A 26,272-nucleotide genomic window follows, 5' to 3' on the forward strand; every position below is an offset into this window, starting at 1 on the left:
ATTTAAACAAAATGTCGGGTTGCAAAATGAGTGCACCGTTATAAGGTAAATTTTTGTTCGTGAGTTTTTGGACTTTGGACAAAAATTACAGAATCTGATAATTTACACAAAAAAAGCTAATTATAGAAACATATTCTTTTTATATAAATCAAAAATGTATGCATCAATGTATTAAATAAATTTTATACTTCTAAAGGCTTGGTTTCCTCGAAAGCGGTGCCGCTATACAGCGCCCGTTATGCAACGGTAGAGTACGTTGTCAAAAATGTTTCAATGTAAAAGTAATTATGTGTAAAGTAAGAAGACGGTGAAGTTCACCGTAACGTAAAATAGCGGCAGGGCAATAAATATAACGGCCGTCATGACGGCACAAACTCGTTCATCAACGTTTTTTTCCCACCGCTATACTCACAGCGGTGAACATATTGCCAAATATTTGAAACTATTTATAAAGTAAACATCATTTTTGAAGTTTATTTTTCTGAGTATGTTTTTTTCAAATATACGCATTTAAAAAATGAATAAAGAAACTAAAAAAACAAGCGAAAATGAAAAATTGAAATTTACGGGGTCGCCTGCCGTAAGTATTCATAGCTTCCAACAAAACGGTACCACTGAAAACGGTGAGTATAACGGCCGCTCTTTAGCGGTAGTAATAAACCGGGCCGCTTTTGGACGAAACGAAGCCTTTATGAGCCTATCAGTCGCCAAAAGTTAATCAAACGACTCCCCACTCAACTTGAGTAAAAATTTTCCCAATGCCTACCTAAAAGAGCTATTTTAATATGGCTGAGGGAATTTGCAAGTCGCAAGTTGTAAGAGAAGCTCGGCCTTAGATCTCTTCGGAGATTATCGCGCCTTACATTTATTTATTTTTTATTATTATTTTTTATTTGATAAAATATAAGCGCTTTTGGACTAATTGAAAATATGACCGCCTACTAGACTGCTTTTGGTTCAGGCCCTTCCGGTTTCGCACTTTTCGGATGCGCTGCCATAAAATTTATATCATTGGTTGCAGTCTTTACTGCTGAAATCCACGTTGGTGATGAAATTTGTGGTGTTGTAAAAAAGTCTCCCTGGCGCTTACGAAAGCTTTCGTTTGTTTGGAGACGGTATGTTCCCTGCAGGAACAAGAGTTGTATTTACCATTTGGCGCACGTTGAAGCTATTGAAGGCTTCCACGCCAATTGGGCGTTCACGACTATGAGGCCATTTGACTGGGGGCGCCGGTATTAGGGTGGTTGTGAAACATTTACGAATCACTCCCAAAAAAATTTTTATAAGCTTTAAGAAACGGAAACCTTTCTCGAAAAAGACTGGAATTTTCCCTAATGGATCTGTATCAGAATCGTTCGAAAATAGGGTGGCTGTAACAGCCGAATATGAACCCCGAATTGGCGCGGAAGGAATTCAAAGGTTTTACACAAAAAAATTTCGTTTACTTAGAAATTACCCTTTTAACTACCTCCGTTCTAAAATTTCAGACGCTCCAAGCTGCAGAATGAAATCAACCCAAAAAAATGAACAACTAACAGTGCCGGATAAAATAATGCCTCTACTCCTTGATTTCTCCAAAATCTATTCTTGTTGAATATATCTCGTTTTCTTTACCATTATTACCACAAACTGTTTTCTTTTGCCTTTTTCGGAAATGCCAAACTTTTAACATCCACACGCACTACTTTCTTGTCCTTCTAGTCTTCGCGCACAGGGAAACTTTACTCACAAATATCACACGAGTTTTTATTTTAAAATCTTAATAGCCCGCGCACTGCCAAATTCGTTGTCTGCTTCAATACATTTAATCCTCTTGCCCTACAGTTACCCCCTTTTATAACAGCAGAATTGATCACCGATACCGTTTTCCTTTGCCGTTTTTGCATTATCATTCTTTCCTATACATGTATTCAATCACTACCATCATAGCCTATATCTCTCCCTTTCCTTATTCTCACTACATCCTTAACTATCATTTGGCAACCTTTAAGCAGAGCTTTTTCGGACTTCTCGTTGGTGACTTTCCGAACGTTTTCTAGCAACTGACATTTCTCGTGTTTACAATTTTAATATTTATTTTATTTGTGTGCCGACGCAAATCTTAAAATTGCATGTGATCTGGTGGACATATTCCGACCTACTTTGCTTGCTGACAAACCTCTCTTGCTCCCGGTAGTTTTACCCTTCGTTTTAAGGCTCTACGGACATCCACAATAGGCCAATGGCTGCGCCAATCTTTCTACGCCAACACTGCCATTGACCAAAGAAAACATTGTAAGTATGTACTACATATCTAAATCGTGATTTATCAATAGAAAACTCAAATGATTAATCTAATAAAGATATCTTTATAAAAAACACGTTCATGAACATTTTATTTTATGTAAACATTCTGCTGGTTGAGTTTATGGGTTCGAGTTTATGGTACACCAGCTTGGTCTATTGTTATGCCACCTCTATGCTAGGATTTACTATGCATTTATTATGGTTTCGACAGACAGACTTATGCAGCTTCTCTCTTTCAAGTGCGGCCATTCAGAGTTTCGACATTTCCACCCTTCATCATATGCGATCTTCGAGCGGGACAAGGTAGGTTCCAGTCCCAACGCGGGAAACACCCACACCCTGACAACATCTCCTGCCTCGAGAGCATAGCCGGGCATATGTTACGGAAATTAAAAAAAAATTTATACTATATGTATGAACTCTTACTTTTTGTGTTACCTTTTGAGAACATCCTACCCCGCCGACTTGACCCTAATCGAAGGAGTGGTATTCCGCAAGTATTGAATATATCATTTTATATAGTTATTTAAATGTTGTATTCTTTTAAGGTGAACGATGGCCGCTGTTTAGTATTAAGATATTTCATATAAAATTCCTCTCGCATTACTGTTTAAGATCTTTAGCATGCCAGGCCCCTAAACTCTTCCCTGCCGGTGACTATAATAGGTACATATTGTTCCCTATTGCCCTTGTAATACGACAATTTGTGAATTTGCGACAAAATTACGAATTTACATTCTGTTTAAAGTCGCTCAGCACAAAGTTACGTTTATAGACTTCCTGACCAGGTTTGAATTGTATTTCCTTTTATTGTAGCGAACCGCGTTTACCTCGTATGCTTCATGCAAATTTTCCTTTATCCTTTCGCGCATTAATCTTAATTTATCACTATGGTCAAGAAAGAAGACTTCATTATCGCTCATGCTATCCAACTTCCGTGCCAAGGCATAGTCTGCCCAATTCGTGAACATATTGAGACCGAACAACGCGAAGTATGGCGACACCCTTGTTGCAGAATGTACTGCACTACGAAGTGAATATTCTATCTCCGTTAGATATAGGTCCCAATCCCGATGGTCTTTCCCTAGATAAGATCGAATAGCAGCTAACACAGACTGATTCGCTCGTTCAGCAGCATTCGACAGCGGTGAATAAAAAGCTGTTTTTAGATGTTTGACCCCATAGGTTTCCAACAATTCCGAGAATTGCTTGGACACAAACTGTTTTCCATTATCGGAATGTACTATTTCCGGAACCCCGATTTATGAAAGATTTCATCGGTTATAAATTTAACCACATTTCTTGCGGTAGCTTCGCGCTTCGCTTTTAAAAAGATAAACTTCGAAAAGTGATTAACGAAGAAAAAGATAAAATTGTTTCCGCGTTTCGACCTCTGTAATTTGCCGAGAAATCCAATATATATTTTCTGAAATGGTCGAACTGTTACCACCTCATTTCAGATACCTGGCTTCAAAACTGCATTACATTCTCGCACGAAGTTGCGAACTTGTACCACCATGTTAGGCCAATAATACAACCTCCTTAACCGATGCAACGTTTTCGCCATACCCCCTTTGGGCAGTGTGCATTTTCAATGAGAGTTGAGGTCAAAGCTTCTGGGACCCCCAATTTCCATTCATTCTCTTCTAATTCTACGTTTTTAGACAAGAACCGTTTGAACACCATCCCGTCTTCTACCTTTAAATCCGGCAACCTTTCTTTGTTGTTTTGTATAGTGTCGATTAGTTCTTTGTATTCTTTGGATTCAAATTCAATTGTATCCATGTTGCCTATCGGGGATTATGTAATCTATTCTATACAACGCGAGAGCGTGTCCGCCACTATGTTATCTGAACCTTTACAGTGATCTATCTCAAAATTAAAAACTTGCAGTTGTAATGACCACCTGGCGAGCCTCCCATTCAAATCTTTTAAAGACATCAGCCACTTAAGACTAGCATGGTCAGTCACTATTGTAAACGGCATTAAGTCTATATATGGTCGAAATTTCTTGACGGCCATCACCGCCACAAGACATTCCTTCTCCGTAGTGCTATACTTCCCCTGGCAATCATTACATTTTTGCGAATAGTATACGATGGGTTTCTCCGCCCCATGGATTTCTTTTTGATATAGTACTGCTTCTAGACCTCAGTTGGACGCATCGCACTGTCCCCAAAATCTTTTTGCAAAATCTGGATGCCTAAGTACCGAAGCGCCCGTAAGTGCTTTTTTCAAGCTATTATATGTTTCAATAGCTTCTGTAGACAATTCAAATTTCTTACCTTCCTTCAACGAATCGGTCAAAGGTGCTGCCATTGTGGCGAAATTTCTGATAAACCGCCTATATAATCCCGCAGCTCCAAGGAAACTGCGCACCTGTTTGACCGTTTTCGGTACAGGGATATTTTGTATAGCTTTGATTTTCTTCGGGTCTGTCTTCAACATCCCGCCTCCTACTATGTAACCCAAATACGGCTTTAAAGCAAAATTTCGATTTCTTCAACCCTCTTGTAAGGTTCGCATCTCTTAGGCAGATGACGACCTCCTGCAAGATCCGAAGATGTGAGTCGAAGTCAGGGGCGATGATTAATAAATCATAGTTAAGAATTGATAGAGTGGGCGTCCAGTCACAGTGAAAGCGGTATAGGGTTTGCTCTCGTCGTCTAGTTCCATTTGCCAAAAAGCAAATTTTAAGTCGACGCTACTTATAAAATGCGTGTCGTCGATGCGACTTAATATTCCTCGTATATTTTGTAGAGGATAAGCATCTTTTACAGTAACAGCATTTAGCTTACGAGCATCCAAACAGAAGCGATTCTTCCCTGGTTTTCGTACGACTGTCGTCCGGTTGCTACACGGGCTCTCACTCTCCTCTATCACGCCCAACTCCAACATTTTGTCGACTTCTTCATAAACGATCGCTTGCATTGCGGGCGAAAGTGGATAGTGTCGCTCCTTGATGGGCACTGCCTCGTTGACAAGCTTGATCGTATGCTTTTCCAAACTAGTGCGTCCCAAACCGTGTTCTTCGTATGTTTTAAAACTTTTGACTACCTTTTCCAACCGCTCTTTTTGCTCTGGCGTTAGACTATGTAGGACGCGACGTTCATTCTTGCCTTCTTCAGTCACCATCTCTTTTTCTATTTTTGTCAAATCAATTTCATTAACGGAAATAACGTCCGGTGCCAGCTCAAAAATTCTCCAAAAATCCACTCCAAGATAAATGTTTTGTTCTAAATATGAACATAAAAAAATGTAATTTCATTTTCTACCGAGTTAAATTTTACCGGTATAGTAATTTTGCCTAAGACATTATGTCTGCGACCGTCTGCTGTTTTAACTGAGGACGCATAACATTTGATTGAAACTCCTATTTGTTCACAAACTCCCTACAGCCACGGCCTAGAATGCTGACTGAAGCGTCAATGTCTAGCAAACCGCGTGTCTGTACCCCCATTATTTCTATGTCGGCGTAAACGCGCGGGTCCGTGCTGCTTATTTTCTTTACCGAGGCCACTACCTTCTGTAGAAGCATTTTCCTCTTACGAAAACGTTCTCTTGCCTTCTGTGCTTTACGCGAAACTGCTCTACGTCCCATTAAAATGCTGTCGGCGAAAATCCTTTCCCGAATTTCAAGATATTTTCTTAGTTTTCCTTCATATGAGGGTGTAATTTCTTTGCCCGTCTTTCGTCATTTTCTTGATTTAAAAATTGTGTTAAAATTGCAAATTCCGGTGGTGGTTGCGGATTCGGTATCCGATGGGTTACACAACGGGCATTTTGGTGTAATCACGTCCAGTTTGCCACATTTATAGCAAAAGAAGCGTCGCTGAAGCGACATGCATTCAACAAAAAGTGGCCTTCCGCGCCACAATTCCAGCACGGAACTCTCCTGCAACCGACCGGTTGCTTATTCTAAGGTTGATGGCATATTTCCTCCACAGCGGCTTGACCCTCATCACCGGGAGAAAAACGCTCTCCCTCTTCCACCTGATTTATTTCATCTATCTTCTGTGTTCTGGGCATAAAACTATTCGATGGGTTACGGTCCCGGTGCGGAAACCATCGCTCTATTTCCTTACACTCCATTCGGAGCTGGTCCAGTGAATAGGCTGAGATAGGATAAACTAATTTCGCTAGTGATTCGCGTAGATTTCCTTTCACTAGTCGCACTATCTCATATTCAGAGATCGGATTTCTAATTCGTGAGCGCAAAACCCCGACGGCGTGGAAGTAATCGTCGATGTTTTCCCCCTGCCTTTGCTTCCGCTCTGTAAGTTCTCTTAAAATTTCGAAGTCAGTTCGTTGTGATGCGAACTGATGGCGAAGTGCAAACTGCAAACCTGGCCAATCTACTTTACCATGTGTCTTTATATAGTGCCAGTACCATTCGCGAGCCTCTCTGCTAAGTAATCTGTGAAAATCGTGTAGTATTTCACCCCATGAACAGCCGTACTGATCTTTCAGGTATTCTAACCGAAACATGAAATCCTCAGCTGGTATAGCATCCCGGTGCCCTTGAAAATTTATGCCCCATTTTTCAATATTTATGTCTGACCTAACAAACTCCCTGTTTTCAAGTCCCGTTGCTTCTCGACGTCCTATAGATATAGCTGCTGGAACTCCTTCCTCAGGAATAGTTGGTTGACGAGCTGGTGGTAGGTCGTAGCGATTGACGGTGTACGCGGCCGAACTAACAGCGGGATGGTTGTTGTACATATTTGTATTATTAATATTAAAATTATCTTGCATGTTATGCTCTGCGGAACGCCTGGATTCATGGGAATCGATACTAGAGTTTTGTCGTCTCCTTTTATTGTTCCTATTTCGCGCTCTATTGTTAACCCTTGCGGCTGTATTTTGAGTGGCCCTGGTCAACTCTGATATACTTTAGCGCATTTCTTTTATGATGGTTTATTTTGCCTCGACCAGCATTTCCTTTACGACCGGCGCTATTTCATTTCGTATATCGCGAGAATAAGCAGCTCTGTTTTGTTCGCTACTATTGGTAGTGGTGGGCGGTGGAAAGGTTAGGGTGGATGGTGGGACAGGTAATGGCTGCGATTGAATAGGTTCTTTACATGGTTTCGGCCTAGTGCCGCTGTTTTTTGCTCGGTTTGCCGTATGGTTATTCTGATTTCCCTGCCTATAATCCCCTCCTGCGGCTCCAGCATTGTTACCACATCCTATTGTATCGGAGAGATCTACGAAAGTCTGGTCATTGGTGCTAATTTGTTTATTGTTTGGCATATTAGACGATTTCAACTTGTTTGCTTCTTTAGTTTTTGATCGGGTACCATAAGATGAGAAGCGTTGCATTCGATTGGTATTATTCGTTTCTATTTAAATTATGTTTCGTAAAAAAAAATTGGTAATTTGATCTCAAAACAATTTCCAAAAATCTATGATCTCATTAGTTTTTATCACCCGAAAGTTTGGGATTTAAAATTGAGTTCAAATTGATTGCAAATAGATTTCACAAAAAAAGTCTATGATTTATAATATCACTTAAAATTTCATATATATACGTGGGGGGGGGGGGGGGGGGGGGGGGGGGGTCCAGATGACGTTCACGCCTACCAAAGACAAACTTTGTTGTTGGGAGTCATCGGAGCTAAGGCTTGCGTTCCTACGAGGGTGTTTGCATTTCTGTACTAAAAAACAAGTAAGGAAGGCTAAGTTCGGGTGTAACCGAACATTACATACTCAGTTGAGAGCTGTGGAGACAAAGTAAGGGAAAATCACCATATTGTAAAAAGAACCTAGGGTAACCCTGGAATGTGTTTGTATGACATGTGTATCAAATGGAAGGTATTAAAGAGTATTTTAAGAGGAAGTGGACCATAGTTCTATAAATGGACGCCATTTAGGGATATCGCCATAAAGGTGGACCAGGCCTGACTCTAGAATTTGTTTGTACGATATGGGTATCAAATGAAATGTGTTAATGATAATTTTAAAAGGGAGTGGGCCTAAGTTCTATAGGTGGACGCCTTTTCGAGATATCGCCATAAAGGTGGACCGGAGATTATCGCGCCTTACATTTATTTATTTTTTATTATTATTTTTTATTTGATAAAATATAAGCGCTTTTGGACTAATTGAAAATATGACCGCCTACTGGACTGCTTTTGGTTCAGGCCCTTCCGGTTTCGCACTTTTCGGATGCGCTGCCATAAAATTTATATCATTGGTTGCAGTCTTTACTGCTCAAATCCACGTTGGTGATGAAATTTGTGGTGTTGTAAAAAAGTCTCCCTGGCGCTTACGAAAGCTTTTGTTTGTTTGGAGACGGTATGTTCCCTGCAGGAACAAGAGTTGTATTTACCATTTGGCGCACGTTGAAGCTATTGAAGGCTTCCACGCCAATTGGGCGTTCACGACTATGAGGCCATTTGACTGGGGGCGCCGGTATTAGGGTGGTTGTGAAACATTCACGAATCACTCCCAAAAAAAATTTTATAAGCTTTTAAGAAACGGAAACCTTTCTCGAAAAAGACTGGAATTTTCCCTAATGGATCTGTATCAGAATCGTTCGAAAATAGGGTGGCTGTAACAGCCGAATATGAACCCCGAATTGGCGCGGAAGGAATTCAAAGGTTTTACACAAAAAAATTTCGTTTACTTGGAAATTACCCTTTTAACTACCTCCGTTCTAAAATTTCAGACGCTCCAAGCTGCAGAATGATATCAACCCAAAAAAATGAACAACTAACAGTGCCGGATAAAATAATGCCTCTGCTCCTTGATTTCTCCAAAATCTATTCTTGTTGAATATATCTCGTTTTCTTTACCATTATTACCACAAACTGTTTTCTTTTGCCTTTTTCGGAAATGCCAAACTTTTAACGTCCACACGCACTACTTTCTTGTCCTTCTAGTCTTCGCGCACAGGGAAAATTTACTCACAAATATCACACGAGTTTTTATTTTAAAATCTTAATAGCCCGCGCACTGCCAAATTCGTTGTCTGCTTCAATACATTTAATCCTCTTGCCCTACAGTTACCCCCTTTTATAACAGCAGAATTGATCACCGATACCGTTTTCCTTTGCCGTTTTTGCATTATAATTCTTTCCTATACATGTATTCAATCACTACCATCATAGCCCATATCTCTCCCTTTCCTTATTCTCACTACATCCTTAACTATCATCTGGCAAACTTTAAGCAGAGCTTTTCGGACTTCTCGTTGGTGACTTTCCGAACGTTTTCTAGCAACTGACATTTCTCGTGTTTACAATTTTAATATTTATTTTATTTGTGTGCCGACGCAAATCTTAAAATTGCATGTGATCTGGTGGACATATTCCACCTACTTTGCTTGCTGACAAACCTCTCTTGCTCCCGGTAGTTTTACCCTTCGTTTTAAGGCTCTACGGACATCCACAATAGGCCAATGGCTGCGCCAATCTTTCTACGCCAACACTGCCATTGACCAAAGAAAACATTGTAAGTATGTACTACATATCTAAATCGTGATTTATCAATAGAAAACTCAAATGATTAATCTAATAAATATATCTTTATAAAAAACACGTTCATGAACATTTTATTTTATGTAAACATTCTGCTGGTTGAGTTTATGGGTTCGAGTTTATGGTACACCAGCTTGGTCTATTGTTATGCCACCTCTATGCTAGGATTTACTATGCATTTATTATGGTTTCGACAGACAGACGTATACAGCTTCTCTCTTTCAAGTGCGGCCATTCAGAGTTTCGACATTTCCACCCTTCATCATATGCGATCTTCGAGCGGGACAAGGTAGGTTCCAGTCCCAACGCGGGAAACACCCACAACCTGACAACATCTCCTGCCTCGAGAGCATAGCCGGGCATATGTTACGGAAATTAAAAAAAAAATTTATACTATATGTATGAACTCTTACTTTTTGTGTTACCTTTTGAGAACATCCTACCCCGCCGACTTGACCCTAATCGAAGGAGTGGTATTCCGCAAGTATTGAATATATCATTTTATATAGTTATTTAAATGTTGTATTCTTTTAAGGTGAACGATGGCCGCTGTTTAGTATTAAGATATTTCATATAAAATTCCTCTCGCATTACTGTTTAAGATCTTTAGCATGCCAGGCCCCTAAACTCTTCCCTGCCGGTGACTATAATAGGTACATATTGTTCCCTACTGCCCTTGTAATACGACAATTTGTGAATTTGCGACAAAATTACGAATTTACATTCTGTTTAAAGTCGCTCAGCACAAAGTTACGTTTATAGACTTCCTGACCAGGTTTGAATTGTATTTCCTTTTATTGTAGCGAACCGCGTTTACCTCGTATGCTTCATGCAAATTTTCCTTTATCCTTTCGCGCATTAATCTTAATTTATCACTATGGTCAAGAAAGAAGACTTCATTATCGCTCATGCTATCCAACTTCCGTGCCAAGGCATAGTCTGCCCAATTCGTGAACATATTGAGACCGAACAACGCGAAGTATGGCGACACCCTTGTTGCAGAATGTACTGCACTACGAAGTGAATATTCTATCTCCGTTAGATATAGGTCCCAATCCCGATGGTCTTTCCCTAGATAAGATCGAATAGCAGCTAACACAGACTGATTCGCTCGTTCAGCAGCATTCGACAGCGGTGAATAAAAAGCTGTTTTTAGATGTTTGACCCCATAGGTTTCCAACAATTCCGAGAATTGCTTGGACACAAACTGTTTTCCATTATCGGAATGTACTATTTCCGGAACCCCCATTTATGAAAGATTTCATCGGTTATAAATTTAACCACATTTCTTGCGGTAGCTTCGCGCTTCGCTTTTAAAAAGATAAACTTCGAAAAGTGATTAACGAAGAAAAAGATAAAATTGTTTTCGCGTTTCGACCTCTGTAATTTGCCGAGAAATCCAATATATATTTTCTGAAATGGTCAAACTGTTACCACCTCATTTCAGATACCTGGCTTCAAAACTGCATTACATTCTCGCACGAAGTTGCGAACTTGTACCACCATGTTAGGCCAATAATACAACCTCCTTAACCGATGCAACGTTTTCGCCATAACCCCTTTGGGCAGTGTGCATTTTCAATGAGAGTTGAGGTCAAAGCTTCTGGGACCCCCAATTTCCATTAATTCTCTTCTAATTCTACGTTTTTAGACAAGAACCGTTTGAACACCATCCCGTCTTCTACCTTTAAATCCGGCAACCTTTCTTTGTTGTTTTGTATAGTGTCGATTAGTTCTTTGTATTCTTTGGATTCAAATTCAATTGTATCCATGTTGCCTATCGGGGATTATGTAATCTATTCTATACAACGCGAGAGCGTGTCCGCCACTATGTTATCTGAACCTTTACGGTGATCTATCTCAAAATTAAAAACTTGCAATTGTAATGACCACCTGGCGAGCCTCCCGTTCAAATCTTTTAAAGACATCAGCTACTTAAGACTAGCATGGTCAGTCACTATTGTAAACGGCATTAAGTCTATATATGGTCGAAATTTCTTGACGGCCATCACCGCCACAAGACATTCCTTCTCCGTAGTGCTATAATTCCTCTGGCAATCATTACATTTTTGCGAATAGTATACGATGGGTTTCTCCGCCCCATGGATTTCTTTTTGATATAGTATTGCTTCTAGACCTCAGTTGGACGCATCGCACTGTCCCCAAAATCTTTTTGCAAAATCTGGATGCCTAAGTACCGAAGCGCCCGTAAGTCCTTTTTTCAAGCTATTATATGTTTCAATAGCTTCTGTAGACAATTCAAATTTCTTACCTTCCTTCAACGAATCGGTCAAAGGTGCTGCCATTGTGGCAAAATTTCTGATAAACCGCCTATATAATCCCGCAGCTCCAAGGAAACTGCGCACCTGTTTGACCGTTTTCGGTACAGGGATATTTTGTATAGCTTTGATTTTCTTCGGGTCTGTCTTCAACATCCCGCCTCCTACTATGTAACCCAAATACGGCTTTAAAGCAAAATTTCGATTTCTTCAACCCTCTTGTAAGGTTCGCATCTCTTAGGCAGATGACGACCTCCTGCAAGATCCGAAGATGTGAGTCGAAGTCAGGGGCGATGATTAATAAATCATAGTTAAGAACTGATAGAGTGGGCGTCCAGTCACAGTGAAAGCGGTATAGGGTTTGCTCTCGTCGTCTAGTTCCATTTGCCAAAAAGCAAATTTTAAGTCGACGCTACTTATAAAATGCGTGTCGTCGATGCGACTTAATATTCCTCGTATATTTTGTAGAGGATAAGCATCTTTTACAGTGACAGCATTTAGCTTACGAGCATCCAAACAGAAGCGATTCTTCCCTGGTTTTCGTACAACTGTCGTCCGGTTGCTACACGGGCTCTCACTCTCCTCTATCACGCCCAACTCCAACATTTTGTCGACTTCTTCATAAACGATCGCTTGCATTGCGGGCGAAAGTGGATAGTGTCGCTCCTTGATGGGCACTGCCTCGTTGACAAGCTTAATCGTATGCTTTTCCAAACTAGTGCGTCCCAAACCGTGTTCTTCGTATGTTTTAAAACTTTTGACTACCTTTTCCAACCGCTCTTTTTGCTCTGGCGTTAGACTATGTAGGACGCGACGTTCATTCTTGCCTTCTTCAGTCACCATCTCTTTTTCTATTTTTGTCAAATCAATTTCATTAACGGAAATAACGTCTGGTGCCAGCTCAAAAATTCTCCAAAAATCCACTCCAAGATAAATGTTTTGTTCTAAATATGAACATAAAAAAATGTAATTTCATTTTCTACCGAGTTGAATTTTACCGGTATAGTAATTTTGCCTAAGACATTATGTCTGCGACCGTCTGCTGTTTTAACTGAGGACACATAACGTTTGATTGAAACTCCTATTTGTTCACAAACTCCCTACAGCCACGGCCTAGAATGCTGACTGAAGCGTCAATGTCTAGCAAACCGCGTGTCTGTACCCCCATTATTTCTATGTCGGCGTAAACGCGCGGGTCCGTGCTGCTTATTTTCTTTACCGAGGCCACTACCTTCTGTAGAAGCATTTTCCTCTTACGAAAACGTTCTCTTGCCTTCTGTGCTTTACGCGAAACTGCTCGGCGTCCCATTAAAATGCTGTCGGCGAAAATCCTTTCCCGAGTTTCAAGATATTTTCTTAGTTTTCCTTCATATGAGGGTGTAATTTCTTTGCCCGTCTTTCGTCATTTTCTTGATTTCAAAATTGTGTTAAAATTGCAAATTCCGGTGGTGGTTTCGGATTCGGTATCCGATGGGTTACACAACGGGCATTTTGGTGTAATCACGTCCAGTTTGCCACATTTATAGCAAAAGAAGCGTCGCGGAAGCGACATGCATTCAACAAAAAGTGGCCTTCCGCGCCACAATTCCAGCACGGAACTCTCCTGCAACCGACCGGTTGCTTATTCTAAGGTTGATGGCATATTTCCTCCACGGCGGCTTGACCCTCATCACCGGGAGAAAAACGCTCTCCCTCTTCCACCTGATTTATTTCATCTATCTTCTGTGTTCTGGGAATAAAACTATTCGATGGGTTACGGTCCCGGTGCGGAAAGCATCGCTCTATTTCCTTACACTCCATTCGGAGCTGGTCCAGTGAATAGGCTGAGATAGGATAAACTAATTTCGCTAGTGATTCGCGTAGATTTCCTTTCACTAGTCGCACTATCTCATATTCAGGGATCGGATTTCTAATTCGTGAGCGCAAAACCCCGACGGCGTGGAAGTAATCGTCGATGTTTTCCCCCTGCCTTTGCTTCCGCTCTGTAAGTTCTCTTAAAATTTCGAAGTCAGTTCGTTGTGATGCGAACTGATGGCGAAGTGCAAACTGCAAACCTGGCCAATCTACTTTACCATGTGTCTTTATATAGTGCCAGTACCATTCGCGAGCCTCTCTGCTAAGTAATCTGTGAAAATCGTGTAGTATTTCACCCCATGAACAGCCGTACTGATCTTTCAGGTATTCTAACCGAAACATGAAATCCTCAGCTGGTATAGCATGCCGGTGCCCTTGAAAATCTATGCCCCATTTTTCAATATTTATGTCTGACCTAACAAACTCCCTGTTTTCAAGTCCCGTTGCTTCTCGACGTCCTATAGATATAGCTGCTGGAACTCCTTCCTCAGGAATAGTTGGTTGACGAGCTGGTGGAAGGTCGTAGCGATTGACGGTGTACGCGGCCGAACTGACAGCGGGATGGTTGTTGTACATATTTGTATTATTAATATTAAAATTATCTTGCATGTTATGCTCTGCGGAAGGCCTGGATTCATGGGAATCGATACTAGAGTTTTGTCGTCTCCTTTTATTGTTCCTATTTCGCGCTCTATTGTTAATCCCTGCGGCTGTATTTTGAGTGGCCCTGGTCAACTCTGATATACTTTAGCGCATTTATTTTATGATGGTTTATTTTGCCTCGACCAGCATTTCCTTTACGACCGGCGCTATTTCATTTCGTATATCGCGAGAATAAGCAGCTCTGTTTTGTTCGCTACTATTGGTAGTGGTGGGCGGTGGAAAGGTTAGGGTGGATGGTGGGACAGGTAATGGCTGCGATTGAATAGGTTCTTTACATGGTTTCGGCCTAGTGCCGGTGTTTTTTGCTCGGTTTGCCGTATGGTTATTCTGATTTCCCTGCCTATAATCCCCTCCTGCGGCTCCAGCATTGTTACCACATCCTATTGTATCGGAGAGATCTACGAAAGTCTGGTCATTGGTGCTAATTTTTTTATTGTTTGGCATATTAGACGATTTCAACTTGTTTGCTTCTTTAGTTTTTGATCGGGTACCATAAGATGAGAAGCGTTGCATTCGATTGGTATTATTCGTTTCTATTTAAATTATGTTTCGTAAAAAAAAATTGGTAATTTGATCTCAAAACAATTTCCAAAAATCTATGATCTCATTAGTTTTTATCACCCGAAAGTTTAGGATTTAAAATTGAGTTCAAATTGATTGCAAATAGATTTCACAAAAAAAGTCTATGATTTATAATATCACTTAAAATTTCATATATATACGTGAGGGGGGGGGGGGGGGGCGGGGGGGCGGGATGGGTCCAGACGACGTTCACGCCTACCAAAGACAAACTTTGTTGTTGGGAGTCATCGGAGCTAACGCTTGCGTTCCTACGAGGGTGTTTGCATTTCTGTACTAAAAAACAAGTAAGGAAGGCTAAGTTCGGGTGTAACCGAACATTACATACTCAGTTGAGAGCTGTGGAGACAAAGTAAGGGAAAATCACCATATTGTAAAAAGAACCTAGGGTAACCCTGGAATGTGTTTGTATGACATGTGTATCAAATGGAAGGTATTAAAGAGTATTTTAAGAGGAAGTGGACCATAGTTCTATAAATGGACGCCATTTAGGGATATCCCCATAAAGGTGGACCAGGCCTGACTCTAGAATTTGTTTGTACGATATGGGTATCAAATGAAATGTGTTAATGATAATTTTAAAAGGGAGTGGGCCTAAGTTCTATAGGTGGACGCCTTTTCGAGATATCGCCATAAAGGTGGACCAGGGGTGACTCTAGAATTTATTTTGTACGATATGGGTATCAACTGAAAGGTATTAATGAGTATTTTAAAAGGTCGTGGGCTTAAGTTCTATAGATGGACGCCGTTTCGAGATATCGCCATAAAGGTGGACCAGGGGTGACTCTAGAATTTATTTTGTACGATATGGGTATCAAATGAAAGGTATTAATGAGTATTTTAAAAGGGCGTGGGCCTAAGTTCTATAGATGGACGCCGTTTCGAGATATCGCCATAAAGATGGATCAGGGGTGACTCTAGAATTTGTTTGTACGATGTGAGTATCAAATGAAAGGTGTTAATGAGTATTTTAAGAGGGCGTGGGCCTTAGTTCTATATGTGGACGCCTTTTCGAGATATCGCCATAAAGGTGGACCAGGGGTGACTCTAGAATTTGTTTGTACGATATGGGTATCAAATGAAAGGTGTTAATGAGTATTTTAAAAGGGCGTGCGCCTTAGTTCTATAGGTGGACGCCTTTTCGAAATATCGCCATAAAGGTGGACCAGGGGTGACTCTAGAATTTGTTTGTACGATATGGGTATCAAATTAAAGGTGTTAATGAGTATTTTAAAAAGGAGTGGGCCTTAGTTCTATATGTGGACACCTTTTCGAGATATCGCCATAAACGTGGACCAGGGGTGACTCTAGAATTTGTTTGTACTATATGGGTATCAAATGAAAGGTGTTAATGAGTATTTTGAAAGGGAGTGGGCCTTAGTTCTATAGGTGGACGCCTTTTCGGAATATCGTTATAAAAGTGGGCCAGGGGTGACTTTAGAATGCGTTTTTACAATATGGGTATCAAACGAAAGGTGTTAATAAGTGTTAGGGCGAGACAAAGAAACTCTTCGGTATATGCCGGTTCGAACTCTCACGACAAATTATGCTCGATATGCATGGAGAATAGACAAAAAAACAAGAAAGAACACCGAGTTAGTATGGTAAAAATTTATATTTCCTTTATTCGTGAGACTTGCGTAGTAACGTAGATTACCTGTGTTATAAGCAAAAATACAACTCTACCAACGCACTTAACTTGTGGTAAATTATGATATTAACTTAGGTGACCGACACCTCGTTTCAACAACCGCGACGAATGAACAAGTGAGCCAATACTAAAACCTAACAGTATATGCCTCATGGCCTTTTATTAGTTCTAATATCGTAAGAGAGACACCGCTTGACTTTCCATAGCTCTGCATCTTTGCAGCGGATAGCTGTGCCAACCGTCAAGCAGCGTTTCCCAAACGTTGAAGGCATTTTGGCTTCAACATTGCCGCCCGCCTTGCGATACGTCAGGATTGCAAACATAAATCTTAATTACAATGGTGCAGAATACTAGAAACATATTTCATTTAATTCATATTTCATTCAAGCTTACAACTAGATAAATTTTGAGATATGTAAATATAATAAATGTATCGCTAGATTAATGTAATGTACATGCATGTGAAATTCATTTTGTGGGTAGATAGGTACTGCTGTAGATATAGTTAATGTGGCGCAGAAATGCGTGGCTTATCTTCAGCGCGGAACAATATATAGACCGGAAATTCACCCATGAAGAGGTTCGAGTGCCTTAAAGAACACACGGGCCAGAAAGGACCCAACCGAAAATACTATTCTGGGCAGTAAGGAACCCAGGATTTGAGATCTGTTCTTGTTTGATAATTTTAAAGTAGACATCGGCGCCTAGAATAATGGCTACAGCGGATGAAGTGTAAAAATTTGGATCTGCTAACTTTAGGTTTGAGAATTTGTCCAGTACCGAAGAGTTTAGGTGGCGGGTTGGCGTTTTCAATCCGATCTCCGGTATGACCTTTGCGGTAAGTGTAAAACGCACCTTGACATCGTTGTTCGAGCTGATCGTAAGTTCGCATATATCGACGTTGGCTACGGGGAGCGTGGTCACATGTAGTTTCTGAACCAGTGTTTGACATATTTTGCTCATCTGAGAGCAAGGATCCAACAGAGCTCTGACGAGGAATCGACGTTGACGCACGTGAAGGAATACTGCGCAGGTTGGCAGTACGGTAATGGTCCCCCCAAGCTGTGACAACGCAAGGGGTGGCTGACTTTGCGATTTCAACCTGCTATTTCCATGAAGCAACGTGTGATGCCGTTCGTGACAGTATTCGCAGGAGCCTGCACTCTTACAATGTTTTGACGTGTGCGAGTAAGCCAAACATCTGACGCAATAATTGTGTAGTAATACATGCCGAATTCTTCGTTCAAAATTGAAGGATAAAAAGCGCTTGCAAAAGCGTAATGCGTGTTTTCGATGGCACAATTGGCATTTTGGGTTTTTTGTCTGGGGCTACCAGATGGTTGCGATGCTGGAGATTTTCTAGGCGGTGATGATCGCACTGACCGTGATGATGAGGAGAACGTAGTCAGCTCCATGGTGTCCGAAAGGCTGTAAATAGAAGGATGTTGTGAGCTGAGCTTAGTTTGGAAGAACCACTAACTTGACGATAGGGCGAGTGAATCTGCCCTTTTGGGTGAAAATGTCGGCCACTCGAGTTCTTCTATCAGTCCCGTGATATATCTTGACGACCCTACCTAAACGCCACACTTGGGGGGGTAAATTTTCATGGCGGACAACCACCAAGTCACCAATAAGAAGATCTCTTTGAGGAAACTTCCACTTGTACCGTTTGTGAAGCTCCTTTAGATATTCTTCTTTCCATCGCAGTGATATTTGTTGACTAAGCGCTTTCATTTTCTGCCATCGATTAATTATGGAAATCGGATCGGCTTCGATAGAAGGTTCTGCAGGGGCAAGAATGGGACCACCTGTGAGACAGTGTCCAGGGGTCAGAGCGGCACAATCTGCTACGTCAGTTGAGATGGGAGATATAGGGCGGGAGTTCAGGCATGCTTCGATTCTACCCAGCAGTGTTTGGAACTCTTCAAAGGTGTATTTATGTGAACACCCGGCTCTCCTGAAATGGAACTTAAAACTTTTGACCCCGGCTTCCCATAAACCTCCCATGTGAGGAGCACCAGCAGGAATTAAGTTCCATATTATTTCTTGATGACCGTATAGTCTGTGTACCGATTCTTGGGCGCCTTTAATAAATTTCTTATAATCATTCTTGAGCACAGCAGAAGCGCCCACGAAATTGGTTCCGTTGTCCGAAAATATTTGTTTGGGGCAGCTGCGTCTGGATACAAATCTCGAGAACGCGCCCAGGAAGGTGTCTGTAGAGAGATCGCTTGTTGCTTCCAGATGTATCGCTTTGGTAGAGAAACACACGAAGAGGTAAACATATCCCTTTGTAATGACGCATCCTCTTCCTCGATAACTTTTGATCTCGAAGGGACCCGCAAAGTCTACTCCGGTATTTTGAAAAGGTCTGGATAGTGATGTCCTTTCCTCGGGTAATGGTGCCATGATCTGCGACTGCTCCTTCCTTTTGTGGATGACGCATATTTTGCATTGGTGGATGACGGCTTTAATTAATGTTTTTGCCCTTGGTATCCAATAGCGTTGACGCAATAGTCGTAAGACTATTTGGTTCGCCCCATGAAGAGAGGTTCAATGGATAAACTCTATCAGGTGGCGAGAGTAAGTACAGCCATAGGGGAGGAGAACTGGACGCTTTTCATTGTATGAGAGTTCGAATGAGTTACTGAGTCTACCATTGGCTCTTAAAATACCGTTTTTGTCGAGAAATGGACTCAAACTAAGAAGTTTACTTCTCCTTGAGAGGACTGTTTTCCGCGATAACGCCTGATATTCCTCACTAAACCATTTTTGTTGGGACAAACGAATTAATCGATCACGCACTTGAGAAATTTCGAATCCAGAAATGGACCATGAGTTATACGAATGTAATGTGCGTGTTTTCTTATTGGTCATAATGTGGAAGCGTAACACGTATGACAAGACACGCAAGGCTCGAGGGAGCGAAGAAAATCTGGCCAGTGGATCTTCCCATTCGTTAACCTGTGATGCGTGAGAATGGATTTTTCTAGCTTCGAGTACAACCTCATCGAGATCCGTATCCGACATCGGCCAATGGGAGGGGTCTTGTCTTAACCATAAGGGTCCATGCCACCATAAATCGTTAGTGCACAATTCTTGCGGTCTAACACCGCGGCTGCCGAGGTCTGCAGGATTATCCTGAGATTCTACATGACACCAGTACGCGTGGCTTGTCCTTTCTTGTATTTTCGCCACTCTATTGGCTACGAAGGTGGTCCACGTGTACGGTGGTTTTCTCAACCAGGACAATACTATCGTTGACTCTGTCCAACAGGAAACCTTTCCTATTGCAATTGGGAGCTCACTCAACAGAGACACTAGCATATCGGTCAGGAGGAGTGCTCCGCATAATTCTAATCGGGGAAGGGATGAGGTTTTTAGGGGTGCAACTTTTGTTTTTGCCAGTAGCAGGTGAGACGATATATTTTGTTCATCGTCTACCCGCAAGTAGATCGCCCCCGCGTATGCCTTTTCCGACGCGTCACAAAAGGCATGAATTTCAACGGATGACCCTTCGGTATAATTAACCCAGCGCGGTATTTTTATGAATCCTATATGCTTATAATTTTCGACAAATTCTGTCCATTTAGACAATGTATGGGGTTTTAGAGGTTTATCCCAGGGAGTGTCATCCTTCCAAATTTGTTGCATTGTAATTTTTGCTGTTATCACTATAGGGGCTAACCAACCCGCAGGATCGAAGAGTTTTGATATGGTTGAAAGAACTTCTCGCTTTGTATACGAACATTCGACGGACAAGGGTAGAACTATAAAATAAAAGTGATCCACTCGGGCGTTCCACCTGATTCCCAACGCTTTGGTGTTACTTGTTTCATCGAATTCTAGGAAGTCTTTGTCCAAAATGTGTTCTTTTGGGAGATCTTCTAGTATGTCCTTCGAATTTGAACACCATTTTCTCAGCAAAAAGCCTGCACCTTTTAGGTTATCTATCAGCTCATTTCTTGCACGTAGCGCAGTTGCAACGTCAGGGTAACCTGTCAAGACGTCGTCAACGTACATTGCCTCCTTAAGAATTTTAGATGCCAGTGGATGGGAGGTCTGAGAGTCATCAGCTAATTTATGAAGTGTGCGAATAGCCAAATACGGAGCGCAATTAACTCCGAAAGTTACCGTGTTCAACTGATAGTCTTCAATGGTACTTCCTTTATGACTACGAAACAAAATTCTTTGGTAAGGTCTATGGTCTGGATGAACCTGTATCTGTCGATACATTTTTTGAATATCGGTACTGAAAACAAACTTGTGTAGTCTGTAACGTAGGAGGAGCATCGTCAGGTCTGGCTGAAGAGTTGGACCTGTATATAAAACCTTGTTAAGGCAGACTCCATTTGATGAGTTGCTGGAGGCGTTAAATACTACCCTCAACTTTGTAGAGGTACTTTCCGGCTTAAGAACCGCATGGTGTGGTAAATAAAAATGCGACGGAAAGTGTTCAAAGCTAGGTGCCTCTACTCTCTCCATATGACCTAACTCCAAATATTCATTGACAACATTGTCGTAATCAGATTTAAGCTCAGGGATTTTATGTAGCCTACTCTCATTTCGTATAAACTGCCGAAATGCAATCGGTCGTGACGATCCTAGCTTTATTTCCGTAGGGAATTCCTTCCTAAAGGGTAATGATACGATGTATCTGCCATCGGGATTTCTCGTGGTGGTTTTCACATAGAGCTCTTCACAGAACTCGTCCTCCGGGGTCTTAGGGTTCCCTTTTGTGACCTCTTCTAATTCCCAAAAGCGTTGTAGCTGCTCATCTATTGTATTGCCCTCTCCTATGGACACCTTCGTAGTAAAGCAAGACACGTTTGAGGTGGAAGCTGCCCCAGTGACAATCCACCCAAACACCGTTTCTTGTAACAATAGATTGTTGTGAAGACTACGTTTCACTCCTTCCATCATAATTTTGGGGTACACGTCCCCTCCAATTAAAACATCTATCGGACCACTTCGCAAAAAGTTCGGATCCGCCAGAGGGTCTCTCGGAATCTCATCCAAAATAGATGTAGTTATTGTAGTGGACGGTAAGTTGCCCGTAATTTGTGGTAACACAAGGGCTGTTGCTTCCATAAGTAAATTTGAATCGCGTGGTGAACCTAAGACGAATGAGCACAACTTCGAGGTACTTGAAGATACCTTTTTGTTTAATCCGGAGATAGTCGCGTTTGCTCTAGAGAAGGGAAGCTTCAGGAGATTTCGTATTCGTTCCGAAATAAAGGACGCTTCTGAAGCTGAGTCAATTAGGGCTCGCGCACTATACGTAGATCCTAAGTGGCAAATGTGCACCATTGCTGTGCCGAGAAGTGCCGACCCGAAATTGGTTGTCTTGTCTGAAGGTGTCTTGTTTGGGGGTACTTGGGTATCAGAACAGGTGGACTGTATATGAAAAGCTTGGGCAGAAGTACCCTGATTTGCAACGTTATTGGTTGCCGGGGTAATTTGGTTCACTCTATGAAGAAGGGTGTGGTGTCTGCTGTTGCACGTTATGCATGCATGAGTGCTTTTGCAATATTTTACGGAGTGTCCCCTAGTAAGACAATTGAGACAATAGCTACGCTTCTTCACGGTGGTATACCTGTCATTAACCGACAGTTTCAAAAATTTTTTACACTGTCGAAGAACGTGTGCCTGGGACATAAAACACACTCCGAATGATATACCTTGGTAGCATGCGAATATTTCTTCTGAATATTCGTGGTTTGAGGTGTCGTAGATGTTCGCTGAAGCTGTTGTGCTGACGTTGATGTTGCTGCACCTTTAACGTCCATAATGGATTCAAGAGACCTATGTCGTTGGGTGAGGAAAGCGTCCATTTGACACCACCCCGGTAGTGCTGATTTGTCCAGAAGCGTTTGTTCCCATAAATTTAGTGTGTTTTCCGGTAGTCGGTTTGAGCACAAGAACACTATAATTGGATCCCAATTTATAACGTTAACCTCGTAAATTTTCAAGGCAGCTAGACACCCGTTGATGCTTCGTTGTAGATCCTTCAAAGCTGCAGCACTTTCGCTCCGAATGATTGGTAACGCGAAAAGAAGCTTGATCTGGCTGTTTACTAACACGCGTTTATTTTCATATGTTGCCTTGAGGTTAGCCCATGCTAAGTCAAAGCCTTCATTTGTGCGTGGTGATTTTTCCACGATTTCTTTTGCTTCACCACTGGTCTTTCGAAGTAAATGGCAAAGTTTTTCAACTTTGCTCAAGCGGGGATGGTCTATGTAAATAGCCGTAAAGAGATCGCGGAAGCTCGGCCAAGAAACATATTCTCCGTTAAAAACTTCAGTATCGCATGGTGGCAATTGCAGCGTACTGGTGGGATGGTACGAATTTGCCTGATGGCATTTGGTTGATTGAGGTTCTTCCTTAAATTTTTTCATGCATTCCATGATGCGTGTGACACACGAAAGATAGTCTTTAAATGTAGTCGAGTGTTTGGACTTTACTGATCCAATATCAGCTTCCTCTTTTAGATATACTAGACATTTTTCATATGCCGCTTTAGCTTTTGCCCATAGGTCGTCAAGTTCATTTTTCATTATTTCCAATGAAGTTTTTGAATGTTCTGCTAACGTGGATGCATCCCAACTAGCATTGAACTCAACGACTTGATCGGAACACCGAGTAAACAGATTAAGAGTGGTCGACATGTTTACACAACAAATATAATTTAATCAATACTGAATAAACCAAATATTTCAGGTAGAGAGATGTGCATACAAATGTTCGCTTATATTCGCAGGGTCTAATCACTTGATGTTGACTAAGGTGTGCATAAAAAAGGTGACCGTAAAACTTCAAACTATGTAAATAGTTATGTATACTTGTAGGTATATTTATTTGGTTGCCGAAAAGCGATCGCCACCCCAAGTATATATAAAGATTAGTGGAAAAACATCAAGTGCGTGTGCACGGCAGCGAACAAATTTGCGATGGGTTGAAATATAGGGAAGTTATGTATCTACCTGGAAGGTTTGCAATGGGTTGGAATATATGGAAGTAATGTATAAACCTGGAAGGTTTGCAATGGGTTGGAATATATGGAAGTTATGTATCTACCGGGAAGGTTTGCGACCACTTTAAACGAACGCAGTCTCTTTGTATGCAAATTTATATGACTAACCTTTTAAAGCCACCAATGGCCGTGCTAGTTTTTTATTGTTTTTTTTTTTTTTATTACAGCTACAGTAGCTATCACGGCTTAGATTAGGTTTCAGGTGATTTAAAAATTCTTGCCGATATTTTTGAAGCTACTTTGCTTGCCTCTTGCACACATTTTTTCACTATCTACCCCACAAATAGTTTCACACGCACCTGCTATTAAATTCCGGTATGATTTGGTTGTAATTTTTCACTTTTCTCGTTTTATTTTCGCACGCAATCTCTATAGTCAATGATGATAGATATATCCGTACTCCTCTTGTTTGTAGCTCGACGGCCCGCTGGACCAAAATGTTAGGGCGAGACAAAGAAACCCTTCGGTATATGCCGGTTCGAACTCTCACGACAAATTATGCTCGATATGCATGGAGAATAGACAAAAAAAAACAAGAAAGAACACCGAGTTAGTATGGTAAAAATTTATATTTCCTTTATTCGTGAGACTTGCGTGGTAACGTAGATTACCTGTGTTATAAGCAACAATACAACTCTACCAACGCACTTAACTTGTGTTAAATTATGATATTAACTTAGGTGACCGACACCTCGTTTCAACAACCGCGACGAATGAACAAGTGAGCCAATACTAAAACCTAACAGTATATGCCTCATGGCCTTTTATTAGTTCTAATATCGTAAGAGAGACACCGCTTGACTTTCTATAGCTCTGCATCTTTGCAGCGGATAGCTGTACCAACCGTCAAGCAGCGTTTCCCAAACGTTGAAGGCATTTTGGCTTCAACAATATATGTTTTAAAACGGAGTGGGCCTTAGTTCTATAGGTGGACGCCTTTTCGGAATATCGTTATAAAGGTGGACCAGGGTTGACTCTAGAATGCGTTTGTACAATATGGGTATCAAACGAAAGGTGTTAATAAGTGTTTTAAAAGGGAGTGGACCTTAGTTCTATAGGTGGACGCCTTTTCGGAATATCGTTATAAAAGTGGACCAGGGTTGACTTTAGAATGCGTTTGAACAATATGGGTATCAAACGAAAGGTGTTAATAAGTGTTTTAAAACGGAGTGGGCCTTAGTTCTATAGGTGGACGCCTTTTCGGAATATCGTTATAAAAGTGGACCAGGGTTGACTCTAGAATGCGTTTGTACAATATGGGTATCAAACGAAAGGTGTTAATAAGTGTTTTAAAAGGGAGTGCGCCTTAGTTCTATAGGTGGACGCATTTTCGGAATATCGTTATAAAAGTGGACCAGGGGTGACTCTAGAATGCGTTTGTATAATATGGGTATCAAATGAAAGGTGTTAATGAGTATTTTAAAAGGGCGTGGACCTTAGTTCTATAGGTGGACGCCTTTTCGAGATATCGCCATAAAGGTGGACCAGGGGTGACTCTAGAATTTGTTTGTACGGTATGGGTATCAAATGAAAGGTGTTAATGAGTATTTTAAAAGGGCGTGCGCCTTAGTTCTATAGGTGGACGCCTTTTCGAAATATCGCCATAAAGGTGGACCAGGGGTGACTCTAGAATTTGTTTGTACGATATGGGTATCAAATGAAAGGTGTTAATGAGTATTTTAAAAAGGAGTGGGCCTTAGTTCTATATGTGGACGCCTTTTCGAGATATCGCCATAAACGTGGACCAGGGGTGACTCTAGAATTTGTTTGTACTATATGGGTATCAAATGAAAGGTGTTAATGAGTATTTTAAAAGGGCGTGCGCCTTAGTTCTATAGGTGGATGTCTTTTCGAGATATCGCCATAAACGTGGACCAGGGGTGACTCTAAAATTTGTTTGTACGATATGGGTATCAAATGAAAGGTGTTAATGAGTATTTTAAAAGGGCGGGGGCCTCAGTTCTTAAGGTGGACGCCTTTTCGAAATATCGCCCTAAAGGTGTACCAGGGGCGACTCTAGCATTTGTTTGTACGATATGGGTATCAAATGAAAGGTGTTAATGGGTATTTTAAAAAGGAGTGGGCCTTAGTTCTATATGTGGACGCCTTTTCGAGATATCGCCATAAACGTGGACCAGGGGTGACTCTAGAATGTGTTTGTACGATATGGGTATCAAATTAAAGGTATTAATGAGGGCTTTAAAAGGGAGTGGCCCTTAGTTGTATATGTGAAGGCGTTTTCGAGATATCGACCAAAATGTGGACCAGGGTGATCCAGAACATCATCTGTCGGGTACCGCTAATTTATTTATATATGTAATACCACGAACAGTATTCCTTCCAAGATTCCAAGGGCTTTTGATTTCGCCCTGCAAAACTTTTTATTTTCTTCTACTTAATATGGTAGGTGTCACACCCATTTTACCAAGTTTTTTTCTAAAGTTAT

Source organism: Eurosta solidaginis, chromosome X (genome assembly GCF_040869045.1).
Source record: "Eurosta solidaginis isolate ZX-2024a chromosome X, ASM4086904v1, whole genome shotgun sequence".
NCBI lineage: Eukaryota > Metazoa > Arthropoda > Insecta > Diptera > Tephritidae > Eurosta > Eurosta solidaginis.